Source organism: Lactuca serriola, chromosome 1 (genome assembly GCF_051521515.1).
Source record: "Lactuca serriola cultivar US96UC23 chromosome 1, Lser_US96UC23_V15, whole genome shotgun sequence".
Lineage (NCBI taxonomy): Eukaryota > Viridiplantae > Streptophyta > Magnoliopsida > Asterales > Asteraceae > Lactuca > Lactuca serriola.
Window position 1 is genome coordinate 207,049,014 of NC_136408.1, and position 15,038 is coordinate 207,064,051.

At 49.6% G+C, this 15,038-nt stretch overlaps 45 non-coding genes across 45 annotated transcripts; all 45 read left to right on the forward strand.

Annotated features, from left to right (window-relative positions):
* The first annotated feature begins 202 nt into the window (after nucleotides 1-202).
* Nucleotides 203-321, forward strand: LOC145084245 (5S ribosomal RNA). The gene has a single exon (XR_013698692.1). It is a non-coding gene; the product is annotated as a 5S ribosomal RNA (ribosomal RNA).
* Nucleotides 322-536: 215 nt separating this feature from the next.
* LOC145084524 (5S ribosomal RNA) lies at nucleotides 537-655 on the forward strand. The gene has a single exon (XR_013698966.1). It is a non-coding gene; the product is annotated as a 5S ribosomal RNA (ribosomal RNA).
* A 215-nt stretch (nucleotides 656-870) lies between these two features.
* Nucleotides 871-989, forward strand: LOC145084246 (5S ribosomal RNA). The gene has a single exon (XR_013698693.1). It is a non-coding gene; the product is annotated as a 5S ribosomal RNA (ribosomal RNA).
* Nucleotides 990-1,204: 215 nt separating this feature from the next.
* On the forward strand, nucleotides 1,205-1,323 carry LOC145084247 (5S ribosomal RNA). Its single transcript, XR_013698694.1, has one exon. It is a non-coding gene; the product is annotated as a 5S ribosomal RNA (ribosomal RNA).
* Nucleotides 1,324-1,538: 215 nt separating this feature from the next.
* LOC145084248 (5S ribosomal RNA) lies at nucleotides 1,539-1,657 on the forward strand. Its single transcript, XR_013698695.1, has one exon. It is a non-coding gene; the product is annotated as a 5S ribosomal RNA (ribosomal RNA).
* Nucleotides 1,658-1,872: 215 nt separating this feature from the next.
* On the forward strand, nucleotides 1,873-1,991 carry LOC145084249 (5S ribosomal RNA). The gene has a single exon (XR_013698696.1). It is a non-coding gene; the product is annotated as a 5S ribosomal RNA (ribosomal RNA).
* Nucleotides 1,992-2,206: 215 nt separating this feature from the next.
* LOC145084251 (5S ribosomal RNA) lies at nucleotides 2,207-2,325 on the forward strand. The gene has a single exon (XR_013698698.1). It is a non-coding gene; the product is annotated as a 5S ribosomal RNA (ribosomal RNA).
* A 215-nt stretch (nucleotides 2,326-2,540) lies between these two features.
* On the forward strand, nucleotides 2,541-2,659 carry LOC145085013 (5S ribosomal RNA). The gene has a single exon (XR_013699430.1). It is a non-coding gene; the product is annotated as a 5S ribosomal RNA (ribosomal RNA).
* A 215-nt stretch (nucleotides 2,660-2,874) lies between these two features.
* On the forward strand, nucleotides 2,875-2,993 carry LOC145084252 (5S ribosomal RNA). Its single transcript, XR_013698699.1, has one exon. It is a non-coding gene; the product is annotated as a 5S ribosomal RNA (ribosomal RNA).
* A 215-nt stretch (nucleotides 2,994-3,208) lies between these two features.
* LOC145085390 (5S ribosomal RNA) lies at nucleotides 3,209-3,327 on the forward strand. Its single transcript, XR_013699790.1, has one exon. It is a non-coding gene; the product is annotated as a 5S ribosomal RNA (ribosomal RNA).
* A 215-nt stretch (nucleotides 3,328-3,542) lies between these two features.
* LOC145084253 (5S ribosomal RNA) lies at nucleotides 3,543-3,661 on the forward strand. The gene has a single exon (XR_013698700.1). It is a non-coding gene; the product is annotated as a 5S ribosomal RNA (ribosomal RNA).
* Nucleotides 3,662-3,876: 215 nt separating this feature from the next.
* Nucleotides 3,877-3,995, forward strand: LOC145084254 (5S ribosomal RNA). Its single transcript, XR_013698701.1, has one exon. It is a non-coding gene; the product is annotated as a 5S ribosomal RNA (ribosomal RNA).
* Nucleotides 3,996-4,210: 215 nt separating this feature from the next.
* LOC145084256 (5S ribosomal RNA) lies at nucleotides 4,211-4,329 on the forward strand. The gene has a single exon (XR_013698702.1). It is a non-coding gene; the product is annotated as a 5S ribosomal RNA (ribosomal RNA).
* A 215-nt stretch (nucleotides 4,330-4,544) lies between these two features.
* On the forward strand, nucleotides 4,545-4,663 carry LOC145084257 (5S ribosomal RNA). Its single transcript, XR_013698703.1, has one exon. It is a non-coding gene; the product is annotated as a 5S ribosomal RNA (ribosomal RNA).
* A 215-nt stretch (nucleotides 4,664-4,878) lies between these two features.
* On the forward strand, nucleotides 4,879-4,997 carry LOC145084258 (5S ribosomal RNA). The gene has a single exon (XR_013698704.1). It is a non-coding gene; the product is annotated as a 5S ribosomal RNA (ribosomal RNA).
* Nucleotides 4,998-5,212: 215 nt separating this feature from the next.
* LOC145084259 (5S ribosomal RNA) lies at nucleotides 5,213-5,331 on the forward strand. The gene has a single exon (XR_013698705.1). It is a non-coding gene; the product is annotated as a 5S ribosomal RNA (ribosomal RNA).
* Nucleotides 5,332-5,546: 215 nt separating this feature from the next.
* On the forward strand, nucleotides 5,547-5,665 carry LOC145084260 (5S ribosomal RNA). Its single transcript, XR_013698706.1, has one exon. It is a non-coding gene; the product is annotated as a 5S ribosomal RNA (ribosomal RNA).
* A 215-nt stretch (nucleotides 5,666-5,880) lies between these two features.
* On the forward strand, nucleotides 5,881-5,999 carry LOC145084261 (5S ribosomal RNA). The gene has a single exon (XR_013698708.1). It is a non-coding gene; the product is annotated as a 5S ribosomal RNA (ribosomal RNA).
* Nucleotides 6,000-6,214: 215 nt separating this feature from the next.
* On the forward strand, nucleotides 6,215-6,333 carry LOC145084263 (5S ribosomal RNA). Its single transcript, XR_013698710.1, has one exon. It is a non-coding gene; the product is annotated as a 5S ribosomal RNA (ribosomal RNA).
* A 215-nt stretch (nucleotides 6,334-6,548) lies between these two features.
* On the forward strand, nucleotides 6,549-6,667 carry LOC145084264 (5S ribosomal RNA). Its single transcript, XR_013698711.1, has one exon. It is a non-coding gene; the product is annotated as a 5S ribosomal RNA (ribosomal RNA).
* A 215-nt stretch (nucleotides 6,668-6,882) lies between these two features.
* LOC145084265 (5S ribosomal RNA) lies at nucleotides 6,883-7,001 on the forward strand. Its single transcript, XR_013698712.1, has one exon. It is a non-coding gene; the product is annotated as a 5S ribosomal RNA (ribosomal RNA).
* Nucleotides 7,002-7,216: 215 nt separating this feature from the next.
* Nucleotides 7,217-7,335, forward strand: LOC145083871 (5S ribosomal RNA). The gene has a single exon (XR_013698330.1). It is a non-coding gene; the product is annotated as a 5S ribosomal RNA (ribosomal RNA).
* Nucleotides 7,336-7,550: 215 nt separating this feature from the next.
* Nucleotides 7,551-7,669, forward strand: LOC145084266 (5S ribosomal RNA). Its single transcript, XR_013698713.1, has one exon. It is a non-coding gene; the product is annotated as a 5S ribosomal RNA (ribosomal RNA).
* A 215-nt stretch (nucleotides 7,670-7,884) lies between these two features.
* LOC145084267 (5S ribosomal RNA) lies at nucleotides 7,885-8,003 on the forward strand. The gene has a single exon (XR_013698714.1). It is a non-coding gene; the product is annotated as a 5S ribosomal RNA (ribosomal RNA).
* A 215-nt stretch (nucleotides 8,004-8,218) lies between these two features.
* Nucleotides 8,219-8,337, forward strand: LOC145084268 (5S ribosomal RNA). Its single transcript, XR_013698715.1, has one exon. It is a non-coding gene; the product is annotated as a 5S ribosomal RNA (ribosomal RNA).
* Nucleotides 8,338-8,552: 215 nt separating this feature from the next.
* Nucleotides 8,553-8,671, forward strand: LOC145084269 (5S ribosomal RNA). Its single transcript, XR_013698716.1, has one exon. It is a non-coding gene; the product is annotated as a 5S ribosomal RNA (ribosomal RNA).
* A 215-nt stretch (nucleotides 8,672-8,886) lies between these two features.
* Nucleotides 8,887-9,005, forward strand: LOC145084270 (5S ribosomal RNA). The gene has a single exon (XR_013698717.1). It is a non-coding gene; the product is annotated as a 5S ribosomal RNA (ribosomal RNA).
* A 215-nt stretch (nucleotides 9,006-9,220) lies between these two features.
* On the forward strand, nucleotides 9,221-9,339 carry LOC145084272 (5S ribosomal RNA). Its single transcript, XR_013698718.1, has one exon. It is a non-coding gene; the product is annotated as a 5S ribosomal RNA (ribosomal RNA).
* A 215-nt stretch (nucleotides 9,340-9,554) lies between these two features.
* On the forward strand, nucleotides 9,555-9,673 carry LOC145084273 (5S ribosomal RNA). Its single transcript, XR_013698719.1, has one exon. It is a non-coding gene; the product is annotated as a 5S ribosomal RNA (ribosomal RNA).
* A 215-nt stretch (nucleotides 9,674-9,888) lies between these two features.
* Nucleotides 9,889-10,007, forward strand: LOC145084275 (5S ribosomal RNA). Its single transcript, XR_013698721.1, has one exon. It is a non-coding gene; the product is annotated as a 5S ribosomal RNA (ribosomal RNA).
* A 215-nt stretch (nucleotides 10,008-10,222) lies between these two features.
* On the forward strand, nucleotides 10,223-10,341 carry LOC145084276 (5S ribosomal RNA). Its single transcript, XR_013698722.1, has one exon. It is a non-coding gene; the product is annotated as a 5S ribosomal RNA (ribosomal RNA).
* Nucleotides 10,342-10,556: 215 nt separating this feature from the next.
* On the forward strand, nucleotides 10,557-10,675 carry LOC145084277 (5S ribosomal RNA). Its single transcript, XR_013698723.1, has one exon. It is a non-coding gene; the product is annotated as a 5S ribosomal RNA (ribosomal RNA).
* Nucleotides 10,676-10,890: 215 nt separating this feature from the next.
* On the forward strand, nucleotides 10,891-11,009 carry LOC145083872 (5S ribosomal RNA). Its single transcript, XR_013698331.1, has one exon. It is a non-coding gene; the product is annotated as a 5S ribosomal RNA (ribosomal RNA).
* Nucleotides 11,010-11,224: 215 nt separating this feature from the next.
* Nucleotides 11,225-11,343, forward strand: LOC145084278 (5S ribosomal RNA). Its single transcript, XR_013698724.1, has one exon. It is a non-coding gene; the product is annotated as a 5S ribosomal RNA (ribosomal RNA).
* Nucleotides 11,344-11,558: 215 nt separating this feature from the next.
* On the forward strand, nucleotides 11,559-11,677 carry LOC145084279 (5S ribosomal RNA). The gene has a single exon (XR_013698725.1). It is a non-coding gene; the product is annotated as a 5S ribosomal RNA (ribosomal RNA).
* Nucleotides 11,678-11,892: 215 nt separating this feature from the next.
* On the forward strand, nucleotides 11,893-12,011 carry LOC145085014 (5S ribosomal RNA). The gene has a single exon (XR_013699431.1). It is a non-coding gene; the product is annotated as a 5S ribosomal RNA (ribosomal RNA).
* A 216-nt stretch (nucleotides 12,012-12,227) lies between these two features.
* On the forward strand, nucleotides 12,228-12,346 carry LOC145081076 (5S ribosomal RNA). The gene has a single exon (XR_013695644.1). It is a non-coding gene; the product is annotated as a 5S ribosomal RNA (ribosomal RNA).
* Nucleotides 12,347-12,561: 215 nt separating this feature from the next.
* Nucleotides 12,562-12,680, forward strand: LOC145084280 (5S ribosomal RNA). Its single transcript, XR_013698726.1, has one exon. It is a non-coding gene; the product is annotated as a 5S ribosomal RNA (ribosomal RNA).
* A 216-nt stretch (nucleotides 12,681-12,896) lies between these two features.
* LOC145084281 (5S ribosomal RNA) lies at nucleotides 12,897-13,015 on the forward strand. Its single transcript, XR_013698727.1, has one exon. It is a non-coding gene; the product is annotated as a 5S ribosomal RNA (ribosomal RNA).
* A 215-nt stretch (nucleotides 13,016-13,230) lies between these two features.
* On the forward strand, nucleotides 13,231-13,349 carry LOC145084282 (5S ribosomal RNA). The gene has a single exon (XR_013698728.1). It is a non-coding gene; the product is annotated as a 5S ribosomal RNA (ribosomal RNA).
* Nucleotides 13,350-13,564: 215 nt separating this feature from the next.
* LOC145084283 (5S ribosomal RNA) lies at nucleotides 13,565-13,683 on the forward strand. The gene has a single exon (XR_013698729.1). It is a non-coding gene; the product is annotated as a 5S ribosomal RNA (ribosomal RNA).
* A 217-nt stretch (nucleotides 13,684-13,900) lies between these two features.
* Nucleotides 13,901-14,019, forward strand: LOC145081077 (5S ribosomal RNA). Its single transcript, XR_013695645.1, has one exon. It is a non-coding gene; the product is annotated as a 5S ribosomal RNA (ribosomal RNA).
* A 215-nt stretch (nucleotides 14,020-14,234) lies between these two features.
* On the forward strand, nucleotides 14,235-14,353 carry LOC145084284 (5S ribosomal RNA). Its single transcript, XR_013698730.1, has one exon. It is a non-coding gene; the product is annotated as a 5S ribosomal RNA (ribosomal RNA).
* Nucleotides 14,354-14,568: 215 nt separating this feature from the next.
* On the forward strand, nucleotides 14,569-14,687 carry LOC145084286 (5S ribosomal RNA). Its single transcript, XR_013698732.1, has one exon. It is a non-coding gene; the product is annotated as a 5S ribosomal RNA (ribosomal RNA).
* A 215-nt stretch (nucleotides 14,688-14,902) lies between these two features.
* Nucleotides 14,903-15,021, forward strand: LOC145084288 (5S ribosomal RNA). The gene has a single exon (XR_013698733.1). It is a non-coding gene; the product is annotated as a 5S ribosomal RNA (ribosomal RNA).
* Nucleotides 15,022-15,038: the final 17 nt, after the last annotated feature.

Here is a 15,038-nt window from a genome sequence, read left to right on the forward strand (position 1 = left end):
CCGTTTGCGTTTGTTTCTAGGTTTTACGTGCTTTTTTTTCCTTTCTTTCTTGCTATTTCTATGCTCGGGTGCCCTCCGGTTCATGGCTGATGGTTTTCGTATTTTTGGAACGGAGCCGATCCGTCACGTGGGTCCCACGCCCCGCGTACCAAAACAAAGGCGTCTTCTAACACATAAAAACAATAAACATGGATAGTATTTCGGGCGCGATCATACCAGCACTAATGCACCGGATCCCATCAGAACTCCGCAGTTAAGCGTGCTTGGGCGAGAGTAGTACTAGGATGGGTGACCCCCTGGGAAGTCCTCGTGTTGCACCCCCCTTTTTTGTTGTCCGTTTGCGTTTGTTTCTAGGTTTTACGTGCTTTTTTTTCCTTTCTTTCTTGCTATTTCTATGCTCGGGTGCCCTCCGGTTCGTGGCTGATGGTTTTCGTATTTTTGGAACGGAGCCGATCCGTCACGTGGGTCCCACGCCCCGCGTACCAAAACAAAGGCGTCTTCTAACACATAAAAACAATAAACATGGATAGTATTTCGGGTGCGATCATACCAGCACTAATGCACCGGATCCCATCAGAACTCCGCAGTTAAGCGTTCTTGGGCGAGAGTAGTACTAGGATGGGTGACCCCCTGGGAAGTCCTCGTGTTGCACCCCCCTTTTTCGTTGTCCGTTTGCGTTTGTTTCTAGGTTTTACGTGCTTTTTTTTCCTTTCTTTCTTGCTATTTCTATGCTCGGGTGCCCTCCGGTTCATGGCTGATGGTTTTCGTATTTTTGGAACGGAGCCGATCTGTCACGTGGGTCCCACGCCCCGCGTACCAAAACAAAGGCGTCTTCTAACACATAAAAACAATAAACATGGATAGTATTTCGGGCGCGATCATACCAGCACTAATGCACCGGATCCCATCAGAACTCCGCAGTTAAGCGTGCTTGGGCGAGAGTAGTACTAGGATGGGTGACCCCCTGGGAAGTCCTCGTGTTGCACCCCCCTTTTTTGTTGTCCGTTTGCGTTTGTTTCTAGGTTTTACGTGCTTTTTTTTCCTTTCTTTCTTGCTATTTCTATGCTCGGGTGCCCTCCGGTTCGTGGCTGATGGTTTTCGTATTTTTGGAACGGAGCCGATCCGTCACGTGGGTCCCACGCCCCGCGTACCAAAACAAAGGCGTCTTCTAACACATAAAAACAATAAACATGGATAGTATTTCGGGCGCGATCATACCAGCACTAATGCACCGGATCCCATCAGAACTCCGCAGTTAAGCGTGCTTGGGCGAGAGTAGTACTAGGATGGGTGACCCCCTGGGAAGTCCTCGTGTTGCACCCCCCTTTTTCGTTGTCCGTTTGCGTTTGTTTCTAGGTTTTACGTGCTTTTTTTTCCTTTCTTTCTTGCTATTTCTATGCTCGGGTGCCCTCCGGTTCATGGCTGATGGTTTTCGTATTTTTGGAACGGAGCCGATCCGTCACGTGGGTCCCACGCCCCGCGTACCAAAACAAAGGCGTCTTCTAACACATAAAAACAATAAACATGGATAGTATTTCGGGCGCGATCATACCAGCACTAATGCACCGGATCCCATCAGAACTCCGCAGTTAAGCGTGCTTGGGCGAGAGTAGTACTAGGATGGGTGACCCCCTGGGAAGTCCTCGTGTTGCACCCCCCTTTTTCGTTGTCCGTTTGCGTTTGTTTCTAGGTTTTACGTGCTTTTTTTTCCTTTCTTTCTTGCTATTTCTATGCTCGGGTGCCCTCCGGTTCATGGCTGATGGTTTTCGTATTTTTGGAACGGAGCCGATCCGTCACGTGGGTCCCACGCCCCGCGTACCAAAACAAAGGCGTCTTCTAACACATAAAAACAATAAACATGGATAGTATTTCGGGCGCGATCATACCAGCACTAATGCACCGGATCCCATCAGAACTCCGCAGTTAAGCGTGCTTGGGCGAGAGTAGTACTAGGATGGGTGACCCCCTGGGAAGTCCTCGTGTTGCACCCCCCTTTTTCGTTGTCCGTTTGCGTTTGTTTCTAGGTTTTACGTGCTTTTTTTTCCTTTCTTTCTTGCTATTTATATGCTCGGGTGCCCTCCGGTTCATGGCTGATGGTTTTCGTATTTTTGGAACGGAGCCGATCCGTCACGTGGGTCCCACGCCCCGCGTACCAAAACAAAGGCGTCTTCTAACACATAAAAACAATAAACATGGATAGTATTTCGGGCGCGATCATACCAGCACTAATGCACCGGATCCCATCAGAACTCCGCAGTTAAGCGTGCTTGGGCGAGAGTAGTACTAGGATGGGTGACCCCCTGGGAAGTCCTCGTGTTGCACCCCCCTTTTTCGTTGTCCGTTTGCGTTTGTTTCTAGGTTTTACGTGCTTTTTTTTCCTTTCTTTCTTGCTATTTCTATGCTCGGGTGCCCTCCGGTTCATGGCTGATGGTTTTCGTATTTTTGGAACGGAGCCGATCCGTCACGTGGGTCCCACGCCCCGCGTACCAAAACAAAGGCGTCTTCTAACACATAAAAACAATAAACATGGATAGTATTTCGGGCGCGATCATACCAGCACTAATGCACCGGATCCCATCAGAACTCCGCAGTTAAGCGTGCTTGGGCGAGAGTAGTACTAGGATGGTTGACCCCCTGGGAAGTCCTCGTGTTGCACCCCCCTTTTTCATTGTCCGTTTGCGTTTGTTTCTAGGTTTTACGTGCTTTTTTTTCCTTTCTTTCTTGCTATTTCTATGCTCGGGTGCCCTCCGGTTCATGGCTGATGGTTTTCGTATTTTTGGAACGGAGCCGATCCGTCACGTGGGTCCCACGCCCCGCGTACCAAAACAAAGGCGTCTTCTAACACATAAAAACAATAAACATGGATAGTATTTCGGGCGCGATCATACCAGCACTAATGCACCGGATCCCATCAGAACTCCGCAGTTAAGCGTGCTTGGGCGAGAGTAGTACTAGGATGGGTGACCCCCTGGGAAGTCCTCGTGTTGCACCCCCCTTTTTTGTTGTCCGTTTGCGTTTGTTTCTAGGTTTTACGTGCTTTTTTTTCCTTTCTTTCTTGCTATTTCTATGCTCGGGTGCCCTCCGGTTCATGGCTGATGGTTTTCGTATTTTTGGAACGGAGCCGATCCGTCACGTGGGTCCCACGCCCCGCGTACCAAAACAAAGGCGTCTTCTAACACATAAAAACAATAAACATGGATAGTATTTCGGGCGCGATCATACCAGCACTAATGCACCGGATCCCATCAGAACTCCGCAGTTAAGCGTGCTTGGGCGAGAGTAGTACTAGGATTGGTGACCCCCTGGGAAGTCCTCGTGTTGCACCCCCCTTTTTCGTTGTCCGTTTGCGTTTGTTTCTAGGTTTTACGTGCTTTTTTTTCCTTTCTTTCTTGCTATTTCTATGCTCGGGTGCCCTCCGGTTCATGGCTGATGGTTTTCGTATTTTTGGAACGGAGCCGATCCGTCACGTGGGTCCCACGCCCCGCGTACCAAAACAAAGGCGTCTTCTAACACATAAAAACAATAAACATGGATAGTATTTCGGGCGCGATCATACCAGCACTAATGCACCGGATCCCATCAGAACTCCGCAGTTAAGCGTGCTTGGGCGAGAGTAGTACTAGGATGGGTGACCCCCTGGGAAGTCCTCGTGTTGCACCCCCCTTTTTCGTTGTCCGTTTGCGTTTGTTTCTAGGTTTTACGTGCTTTTTTTTCCTTTCTTTCTTGCTATTTCTATGCTCGGGTGCCCTCCGGTTCATGGCTGATGGTTTTCGTATTTTTGGAACGGAGCCGATCCGTCACGTGGGTCCCACGCCCCGCGTACCAAAACAAAGGCGTCTTCTAACACATAAAAACAATAAACATGGATAGTATTTCGGGCGCGATCATACCAGCACTAATGCACCGGATCCCATCAGAACTCCGCAGTTAAGCGTGCTTGGGCGAGAGTAGTACTAGGATGGGTGACCCCCTGGGAAGTCCTCGTGTTGCACCCCCCTTTTTTGTTGTCCGTTTGCGTTTGTTTCTAGGTTTTACGTGCTTTTTTTTCCTTTCTTTCTTGCTATTTCTATGCTCGGGTGCCCTCCGGTTCATGGGTGATGGTTTTCGTATTTTTGGAACGGAGCCGATCCGTCACGTGGGTCCCACGCCCCGCGTACCAAAACAAAGGCGTCTTCTAACACATAAAAACAATAAACATGGATAGTATTTCGGGCGCGATCATACCAGCACTAATGCACCGGATCCCATCAGAACTCCGCAGTTAAGCGTGCTTGGGCGAGAGTAGTACTAGGATGGGTGACCCCCTGGGAAGTCCTCGTGTTGCACCCCCCTTTTTCGTTGTCCGTTTGCGTTTGTTTCTAGGTTTTACGTGCTTTTTTTTCCTTTCTTTCTTGCTATTTCTATGCTCGGGTGCCCTCCGGTTCATGGCTGATGGTTTTCGTATTTTTGGAACGGAGCCGATCCGTCACGTGGGTCCCACGCCCCGCGTACCAAAACAAAGGCGTCTTCTAACACATAAAAACAATAAACATGGATAGTATTTCGGGCGCGATCATACCAGCACTAATGCACCGGATCCCATCAGAACTCCGCAGTTAAGCGTGCTTGGGCGAGAGTAGTACTAGGATGGGTGACCCCCTGGGAAGTCCTCGTGTTGCACCCCCCTTTTTCGTTGTCCGTTTGCGTTTGTTTCTAGGTTTTACGTGCTTTTTTTTCCTTTCTTTCTTGCTATTTCTATGCTCGGGTGCCCTCCGGTTCATGGCTGATGGTTTTCGTATTTTTGGAACGGAGCCGATCCGTCACGTGGGTCCCACGCCCCGCGTACCAAAACAAAGGCGTCTTCTAACACATAAAAACAATAAACATGGATAGTATTTCGGGCGCGATCATACCAGCACTAATGCACCGGATCCCATCAGAACTCCGCAGTTAAGCGTGCTTGGGCGAGAGTAGTACTAGGATGGGTGACCCCCTGGGAAGTCCTCGTGTTGCACCCCCCTTTTTCGTTGTCCGTTTGCGTTTGTTTCTAGGTTTTACGTGCTTTTTTTTCCTTTCTTTCTTGCTATTTCTATGCTCGGGTGCCCTCCGGTTCATGGCTGATGGTTTTCGTATTTTTGGAACGGAGCCGATCCGTCACGTGGGTCCCACGCCCCGCGTACCAAAACAAAGGCGTCTTCTAACACATAAAAACAATAAACATGGATAGTATTTCGGGCGCGATCATACCAGCACTAATGCACCGGATCCCATCAGAACTCCGCAGTTAAGCGTGCTTGGGCGAGAGTAGTACTAGGATGGGTGACCCCCTGGGAAGTCCTCGTGTTGCACCCCCCTTTTTCGTTGTCCGTTTGCGTTTGTTTCTAGGTTTTACGTGCTTTTTTTTCCTTTCTTTCTTGCTATTTCTATGCTCGGGTGCCCTCCGGTTCATGGCTGATGGTTTTCGTATTTTTGGAACGGAGCCGATCCGTCACGTGGGTCCCACGCCCCGCGTACCAAAACAAAGGCGTCTTCTAACACATAAAAACAATAAACATGGATAGTATTTCGGGCGCGATCATACCAGCACTAATGCACCGGATCCCATCAGAACTCCGCAGTTAAGCGTGCTTGGGCGAGAGTAGTACTAGGATGGGTGACCCCCTGGGAAGTCCTCGTGTTGCACCCCCCTTTTTCGTTGTCCGTTTGCGTTTGTTTCTAGGTTTTACGTGCTTTTTTTTCCTTTCTTTCTTGCTATTTCTATGCTCGGGTGCCCTCCGGTTCATGGCTGATGGTTTTCGTATTTTTGGAACGGAGCCGATCCGTCACGTGGGTCCCACGCCCCGCGTACCAAAACAAAGGCGTCTTCTAACACATAAAAACAATAAACATGGATAGTATTTCGGGCGCGATCATACCAGCACTAATGCACCGGATCCCATCAGAACTCCGCAGTTAAGCGTGCTTGGGCGAGAGTAGTACTAGGATGGGTGACCCCCTGGGAAGTCCTCGTGTTGCACCCCCCTTTTTCGTTGTCCGTTTGCGTTTGTTTCTAGGTTTTACGTGCTTTTTTTTCCTTTCTTTCTTGCTATTTCTATGCTCGGGTGCCCTCCGGTTCATGGCTGATGGTTTTCGTATTTTTGGAACGGAGCCGATCCGTCACGTGGGTCCCACGCCCCGCGTACCAAAACAAAGGCGTCTTCTAACACATAAAAACAATAAACATGGATAGTATTTCGGGCGCGATCATACCAGCACTAATGCACCGGATCCCATCAGAACTCCGCAGTTAAGCGTGCTTGGGCGAGAGTAGTACTAGGATGGGTGACCCCCTGGGAAGTCCTCGTGTTGCACCCCCCTTTTTCGTTGTCCGTTTGCGTTTGTTTCTAGGTTTTACGTGCTTTTTTTTCCTTTCTTTCTTGCTATTTCTATGCTCGGGTGCCCTCCGGTTCATGGCTGATGGTTTTCGTATTTTTGGAACGGAGCCGATCCGTCACGTGGGTCCCACGCCCCGCGTACCAAAACAAAGGCGTCTTCTAACACATAAAAACAATAAACATGGATAGTATTTCGGGCGCGATCATACCAGCACTAATGCACCGGATCCCATCAGAACTCCGCAGTTAAGCGTGCTTGGGCGAGAGTAGTACTAGGATGGGTGACCCCCTGGGAAGTCCTCGTGTTGCACCCCCCTTTTTCGTTGTCCGTTTGCGTTTGTTTCTAGGTTTTACGTGCTTTTTTTTCCTTTCTTTCTTGCTATTTCTATGCTCGGGTGCCCTCCGGTTCATGGCTGATGGTTTTCGTATTTTTGGAACGGAGCCGATCCGTCACGTGGGTCCCACGCCCCGCGTACCAAAACAAAGGCGTCTTCTAACACATAAAAACAATAAACATGGATAGTATTTCGGGCGCGATCATACCAGCACTAATGCACCGGATCCCATCAGAACTCCGCAGTTAAGCGTGCTTGGGCGAGAGTAGTACTAGGATGGGTGACCCCCTGGGAAGTCCTCGTGTTGCACCCCCCTTTTTCGTTGTCCGTTTGCGTTTGTTTCTAGGTTTTACGTGCTTTTTTTTCCTTTCTTTCTTGCTATTTCTATGCTCGGGTGCCCTCCGGTTCATGGCTGATGGTTTTCGTATTTTTGGAACGGAGCCGATCCGTCACGTGGGTCCCACGCCCCGCGTACCAAAACAAAGGCGTCTTCTAACACATAAAAACAATAAACATGGATAGTATTTCGGGTGCGATCATACCAGCACTAATGCACCGGATCCCATCAGAACTCCGCAGGTAAGCGTGCTTGGGCGAGAGTAGTACTAGGATGGGTGACCCCCTGGGAAGTCCTCGTGTTGCACCCCCCTTTTTCGTTGTCCGTTTGCGTTTGTTTCTAGGTTTTACGTGCTTTTTTTTCCTTTCTTTCTTGCTATTTCTATGCTCGGGTGCCCTCCGGTTCATGGCTGATGGTTTTCGTATTTTTGGAACGGAGCCGATCCGTCACGTGGGTCCCACGCCCCGCGTACCAAAACAAAGGCGTCTTCTAACACATAAAAACAATAAACATGGATAGTATTTCGGGCGCGATCATACCAGCACTAATGCACCGGATCCCATCAGAACTCCGCAGTTAAGCGTGCTTGGGCGAGAGTAGTACTAGGATGGGTGACCCCCTGGGAAGTCCTCGTGTTGCACCCCCCTTTTTCGTTGTCCGTTTGCGTTTGTTTCTAGGTTTTACGTGCTTTTTTTTCCTTTCTTTCTTGCTATTTCTATGCTCGGGTGCCCTCCGGTTCATGGGTGATGGTTTTCGTATTTTTGGAACGGAGCCGATCCGTCACGTGGGTCCCACGCCCCGCGTACCAAAACAAAGGCGTCTTCTAACACATAAAAACAATAAACATGGATAGTATTTCGGGCGCGATCATACCAGCACTAATGCACCGGATCCCATCAGAACTCCGCAGTTAAGCGTGCTTGGGCGAGAGTAGTACTAGGATGGGTGACCCCCTGGGAAGTCCTCGTGTTGCACCCCCCTTTTTCGTTGTCCGTTTGCGTTTGTTTCTAGGTTTTACGTGCTTTTTTTTCCTTTCTTTCTTGCTATTTCTATGCTCGGGTGCCCTCCGGTTCATGGCTGATGGTTTTCGTATTTTTGGAACGGAGCCGATCCGTCACGTGGGTCCCACGCCCCGCGTACCAAAACAAAGGCGTCTTCTAACACATAAAAACAATAAACATGGATAGTATTTCGGGCGCGATCATACCAGCACTAATGCACCGGATCCCATCAGAACTCCGCAGTTAAGCGTGCTTGGGCGAGAGTAGTACTAGGATGGGTGACCCCCTGGGAAGTCCTCGTGTTGCACCCCCCTTTTTCGTTGTCCGTTTGCGTTTGTTTCTAGGTTTTACGTGCTTTTTTTTCCTTTCTTTCTTGCTATTTCTATGCTCGGGTGCCCTCCGGTTCATGGCTGATGGTTTTCGTATTTTTGGAACGGAGCCGATCCGTCACGTGGGTCCCACGCCCCGCGTACCAAAACAAAGGCGTCTTCTAACACATAAAAACAATAAACATGGATAGTATTTCGGGCGCGATCATACCAGCACTAATGCACCGGATCCCATCAGAACTCCGCAGTTAAGCGTGCTTGGGCGAGAGTAGTACTAGGATGGGTGACCCCCTGGGAAGTCCTCGTGTTGCACCCCCCTTTTTCGTTGTCCGTTTGCGTTTGTTTCTAGGTTTTACGTGCTTTTTTTTCCTTTCTTTCTTGCTATTTCTATGCTCGGGTGCCCTCCGGTTCATGGCTGATGGTTTTCGTATTTTTGGAACGGAGCCGATCCGTCACGTGGGTCCCACGCCCCGCGTACCAAAACAAAGGCGTCTTCTAACACATAAAAACAATAAACATGGATAGTATTTCGGGCGCGATCATACCAGCACTAATGCACCGGATCCCATCAGAACTCCGCAGTTAAGCGTGCTTGGGCGAGAGTAGTACTAGGATGGGTGACCCCCTGGGAAGTCCTCGTGTTGCACCCCCCTTTTTCGTTGTCCGTTTGCGTTTGTTTCTAGGTTTTACGTGCTTTTTTTTCCTTTCTTTCTTGCTATTTCTATGCTCGGGTGCCCTCCGGTTCATGGCTGATGGTTTTCGTATTTTTGGAACGGAGCCGATCCGTCACGTGGGTCCCACGCCCCGCGTACCAAAACAAAGGCGTCTTCTAACACATAAAAACAATAAACATGGATAGTATTTCGGGCGCGATCATACCAGCACTAATGCACCGGATCCCATCAGAACTCCGCAGTTAAGCGTGCTTGGGCGAGAGTAGTACTAGGATGGGTGACCCCCTGGGAAGTCCTCGTGTTGCACCCCCCTTTTTCGTTGTCCGTTTGCGTTTGTTTCTAGGTTTTACGTGCTTTTTTTTCCTTTCTTTCTTGCTATTTCTATGCTCGGGTGCCCTCCGGTTCATGGCTGATGGTTTTCGTATTTTTGGAACGGAGCCGATCCGTCACGTGGGTCCCACGCCCCGCGTACCAAAACAAAGGCGTCTTCTAACACATAAAAACAATAAACATGGATAGTATTTCGGGCGCGATCATACCAGCACTAATGCACCGGATCCCATCAGAACTCCGCAGTTAAGCGTGCTTGGGCGAGAGTAGTACTAGGATGGGTGACCCCCTGGGAAGTCCTCGTGTTGCACCCCCCTTTTTCGTTGTCCGTTTGCGTTTGTTTCTAGGTTTTACGTGCTTTTTTTTCCTTTCTTTCTTGCTATTTCTATGCTCGGGTGCCCTCCGGTTCATGGCTGATGGTTTTCGTATTTTTGGAACGGAGCCGATCCGTCACGTGGGTCCCACGCCCCGCGTACCAAAACAAAGGCGTCTTCTAACACATAAAAACAATAAACATGGATAGTATTTCGGGCGCGATCATACCAGCACTAATGCACCGGATCCCATCAGAACTCCGCAGTTAAGCGTGCTTGGGCGAGAGTAGTACTAGGATGGGTGACCCCCTGGGAAGTCCTCGTGTTGCACCCCCCTTTTTCGTTGTCCGTTTGCGTTTGTTTCTAGGTTTTACGTGCTTTTTTTTCCTTTCTTTCTTGCTATTTCTATGCTCGGGTGCCCTCCGGTTCATGGCTGATGGTTTTCGTATTTTTGGAACGGAGCCGATCCGTCACGTGGGTCCCACGCCCCGCGTACCAAAACAAAGGCGTCTTCTAACACATAAAAACAATAAACATGGATAGTATTTCGGGCGCGATCATACCAGCACTAATGCACCGGATCCCATCAGAACTCCGCAGTTAAGCGTGCTTGGGCGAGAGTAGTACTAGGATGGGTGACCCCCTGGGAAGTCCTCGTGTTGCACCCCCCTTTTTCGTTGTCCGTTTGCGTTTGTTTCTAGGTTTTACGTGCTTTTTTTTCCTTTCTTTCTTGCTATTTCTATGCTCGGGTGCCCTCCGGTTCATGGCTGATGGTTTTCGTATTTTTGGAACGGAGCCGATCCGTCACGTGGGTCCCACGCCCCGCGTACCAAAACAAAGGCGTCTTCTAACACATAAAAACAATAAACATGGATAGTATTTCGGGCGCGATCATACCAGCACTAATGCACCGGATCCCATCAGAACTCCGCAGTTAAGCGTGCTTGGGCGAGAGTAGTACTAGGATGGGTGACCCCCTGGGAAGTCCTCGTGTTGCACCCCCCTTTTTCGTTGTCCGTTTGCGTTTGTTTCTAGGTTTTACGTGCTTTTTTTTCCTTTCTTTCTTGCTATTTCTATGCTCGGGTGCCCTCCGGTTCATGGCTGATGGTTTTCGTATTTTTGGAACGGAGCCGATCCGTCACGTGGGTCCCACGCCCCGCGTACCAAAACAAAGGCGTCTTCTAACACATAAAAACAATAAACATGGATAGTATTTCGGGTGCGATCATACCAGCACTAATGCACCGGATCCCATCAGAACTCCGCAGGTAAGCGTGCTTGGGCGAGAGTAGTACTAGGATGGGTGACCCCCTGGGAAGTCCTCGTGTTGCACCCCCCTTTTTCGTTGTCCGTTTGCGTTTGTTTCTAGGTTTTACGTGCTTTTTTTTCCTTTCTTTCTTGCTATTTCTATGCTCGGGTGCCCTCCGGTTCATGGCTGATGGTTTTCGTATTTTTGGAACGGAGCCGATCCGTCACGTGGGTCCCACGCCCCGCGTACCAAAACAAAGGCGTCTTCTAACACATAAAAACAATAAACATGGATAGTATTTCGGGCGCGATCATACCAGCACTAATGCACCGGATCCCATCAGAACTCCGCAGTTAAGCGTGCTTGGGCGAGAGTAGTACTAGGATGGGTGACCCCCTGGGAAGTCCTCGTGTTGCACCCCCCTTTTTCGTTGTCCGTTTGCGTTTGTTTCTAGGTTTTACGTGCTTTTTTTTCCTTTCTTTCTTGCTATTTCTATGCTCGGGTGCCCTCCGGTTCATGGCTGATGGTTTTCGTATTTTTGGAACGGAGCCGATCCGTCACGTGGGTCCCACGCCCCGCGTACCAAAACAAAGGCGTCTTCTAACACATAAAAACAATAAACATGGATAGTATTTCGGGCGCGATCATACCAGCACTAATGCACCGGATCCCATCAGAACTCCGCAGTTAAGCGTGCTTGGGCGAGAGTAGTACTAGGATGGGTGACCCCCTGGGAAGTCCTCGTGTTGCACCCCCCTTTTTCGTTGTCCGTTTGCGTTTGTTTCTAGGTTTTACGTGCTTTTTTTTCCTTTCTTTCTTGCTATTTCTATGCTCGGGTGCCCTCCGGTTCATGGCTGATGGTTTTCGTATTTTTGGAACGGAGCCGATCCGTCACGTGGGTCCCACGCCCCGCGTACCAAAACAAAGGCGTCTTCTAACACATAAAAACAATAAACATGGATAGTATTTCGGGCGCGATCATACCAGCACTAATGCACCGGATCCCATCAGAACTCCGCAGTTAAGCGTGCTTGGGCGAGAGTAGTACTAGGATGGTTGACCCCCTGGGAAGTCCTCGTGTTGCACCCCCCTTTTTCGTTGTCCGTTTGCGTTTGTTTCTAGGTTTTACGTGCTTTTTTTTTCCTTTCTTTCTTGCTATTTCTATGCTCGGGTGCCCTCCGGTTCATGGCTGATGGTTTTCGTATTTTTGGAACGGAGCCGATCCGTCACGTGGGTCCCACGCCCCGCGTACCAAAACAAAGGCGTCTTCTAACACATAAAAACAATAAACATGGATAGTATTTCGGGTGCGATCATACCAGCACTAATGCACCGGATCCCATCAGAACTCCGCAGTTAAGCGTGCTTGGGCGAGAGTAGTACTAGGATGGGTGACCCCCTGGGAAGTCCTCGTGTTGCACCCCCCTTTTTCGTTGTCCGTTTGCGTTTGTTTCTAGGTTTTACGTGCTTTTTTTTCCTTTCTTTCTTGCTATTTCTATGCTCGGGTGCCCTCCGGTTCATGGCTGATGGTTTTCGTATTTTTGGAACGGAGCCGATCCGTCACGTGGGTCCCACGCCCCGCGTACCAAAACAAAGGCGTCTTCTAACACATAAAAACAATAAACATGGATAGTATTTCGGGCGCGATCATACCAGCACTAATGCACCGGATCCCATCAGAACTCCGCAGTTAAGCGTGCTTGGGCGAGAGTAGTACTAGGATGGGTGACCCCCTGGGAAGTCCTCGTGTTGCACCCCCCTTTTTCGTTGTCCGTTTGCGTTTGTTTCTAGGTTTTACGTGCTTTTTTTTTCCTTTCTTTCTTGCTATTTCTATGCTCGGGTGCCCTCCGGTTCATGGCTGATGGTTTTCGTATTTTTGGAACGGAGCCGATCCGTCACGTGGGTCCCACGCCCCGCGTACCAAAACAAAGGCGTCTTCTAACACATAAAAACAATAAACATGGATAGTATTTTGGGCGCGATCATACCAGCACTAATGCACCGGATCCCATCAGAACTCCGCAGTTAAGCGTGCTTGGGCGAGAGTAGTACTAGGATGGGTGACCCCCTGGGAAGTCCTCGTGTTGCACCCCCCTTTTTCGTTGTCCGTTTGCGTTTGTTTCTAGGTTTTACGTGCTTTTTTTTCCTTTCTTTCTTGCTATTTCTATGCTCGGGTGCCCTCCGGTTCATGGCTGATGGTTTTCGTATTTTTGGAACGGAGCCGATCCGTCACGTGGGTCCCACGTCCCGCGTACCAAAACAAAGGCGTCTTCTAACACATAAAAACAATAAACATGGATAGTATTTCGGGCGCGATCATACCAGCACTAATGCACCGGATCCCATCAGAACTCCGCAGTTAAGCGTGCTTGGGCGAGAGTAGTACTAGGATGGGTGACCCCCTGGGAAGTCCTCGTGTTGCACCCCCCTTTTTCGTTGTCCGTTTGCGTTTGTTTCTAGGTTTTACGTGCTTTTTTTTCCTTTCTTTCTTGCTATTTCTATGCTCGGGTGCCCTCCGGTTCATGGCTGATGGTTTTCGTATTTTTGGAACGGAGCCGATCCGTCACGTGGGTCCCACGCCCCGCGTACCATAACAAAGGCGTCTTCTAACACATAAAAACAATAAACATGGATAGTATTTCGGGCGCGATCATACCAGCACTAATGCACCGGATCCCATCAGAACTCCGCAGTTAAGCGTGCTTGGGCGAGAGTAGTACTAGGATGGGTGACCCCCTGGGAAGTCCTCGTGTTGCACCCCCCTTTTTCGTTGTCCGTTTGCGTTTGTTTCTAGGTTTTACGTGCTTTTTTTTTTCCTTTCTTTCTTGCTATTTCTATGCTCGGGTGCCCTCCGGTTCATGGCTGATGGTTTTCGTATTTTTGGAACGGAGCCGATCCGTCACGTGGGTCCCACGCCCCGCGTACCAAAACAAAGGCGTCTTCTAACACATAAAAACAATAAACATGGATAGTATTTCGGGTGCGATCATACCAGCACTAATGCACCGGATCCCATCAGAACTCCGCAGTTAAGCGTGCTTGGGCGAGAGTAGTACTAGGATGGGTGACCCCCTGGGAAGTCCTCGTGTTGCACCCCCCTTTTTCGTTGTCCGTTTGCGTTTGTTTCTAGGTTTTACGTGCTTTTTTTTCCTTTCTTTCTTGCTATTTCTATGCTCGGGTGCCCTCCGGTTCATGGCTGATGGTTTTCGTATTTTTGGAACGGAGCCGATCCGTCACGTGGGTCCCACGCCCCGCGTACCAAAACAAAGGCGTCTTCTAACACATAAAAACAATAAACATGGATAGTATTTCGGGCGCGATCATACCAGCACTAATGCACCGGATCCCATCAGAACTCCGCAGTTAAGCGTGCTTGGGCGAGAGTAGTACTAGGATGGGTGACCCCCTGGGAAGTCCTCGTGTTGCACCCCCCTTTTTCGTTGTCCGTTTGCGTTTGTTTCTAGGTTTTACGTGCTTTTTTTTCCTTTCTTTCTTGCTATTTCTATGCTCGGGTGCCCTCCGGTTCATGGCTGATGGTTTTCGTATTTTTGGAACGGAGCCGATCCGTCACGTGGGTCCCACGCCCCGCGTACCAAAACAAAGGCGTCTTCTAACACATAAAAACAATAAACATGGATAGTATTTCGGGCGCGATCATACCAGCACTAATGCACCGGATCCCATCAGAACTCCGCAGTTAAGCGTGCTTGGGCGAGAGTAGTACTAGGATGGGTGACCCCCTGGGAAGTCCTCGTGTTGCACCCCCCTTTTTCGTTGTCCGTTTGCGTTTGTTTCTAGGTTTTACGTGCTTTTTTTTCCTTTCTTTCTTGCTATTTCTATGCTCGGGTGCCCTCCGGTTCATGGCTGATGGTTTTCGTATTTTTGGAACGGAGCCGATCCGTCACGTGGGTCCCACGCCCCGCGTACCAAAACAAAGGCGTCTTCTAACACATAAAAACAATAAACATGGATAGTATTTCGGGCGCGATCATACCAGCACTAATGCACCGGATCCCATCAGAACTCCGCAGTTAAGCGTGCTTGGGCGAGAGTAGTACTAGGATGGGTGACCCCCTGGGAAGTCCTCGTGTTGCACCCCCCTTTTTCGTTGTCCGT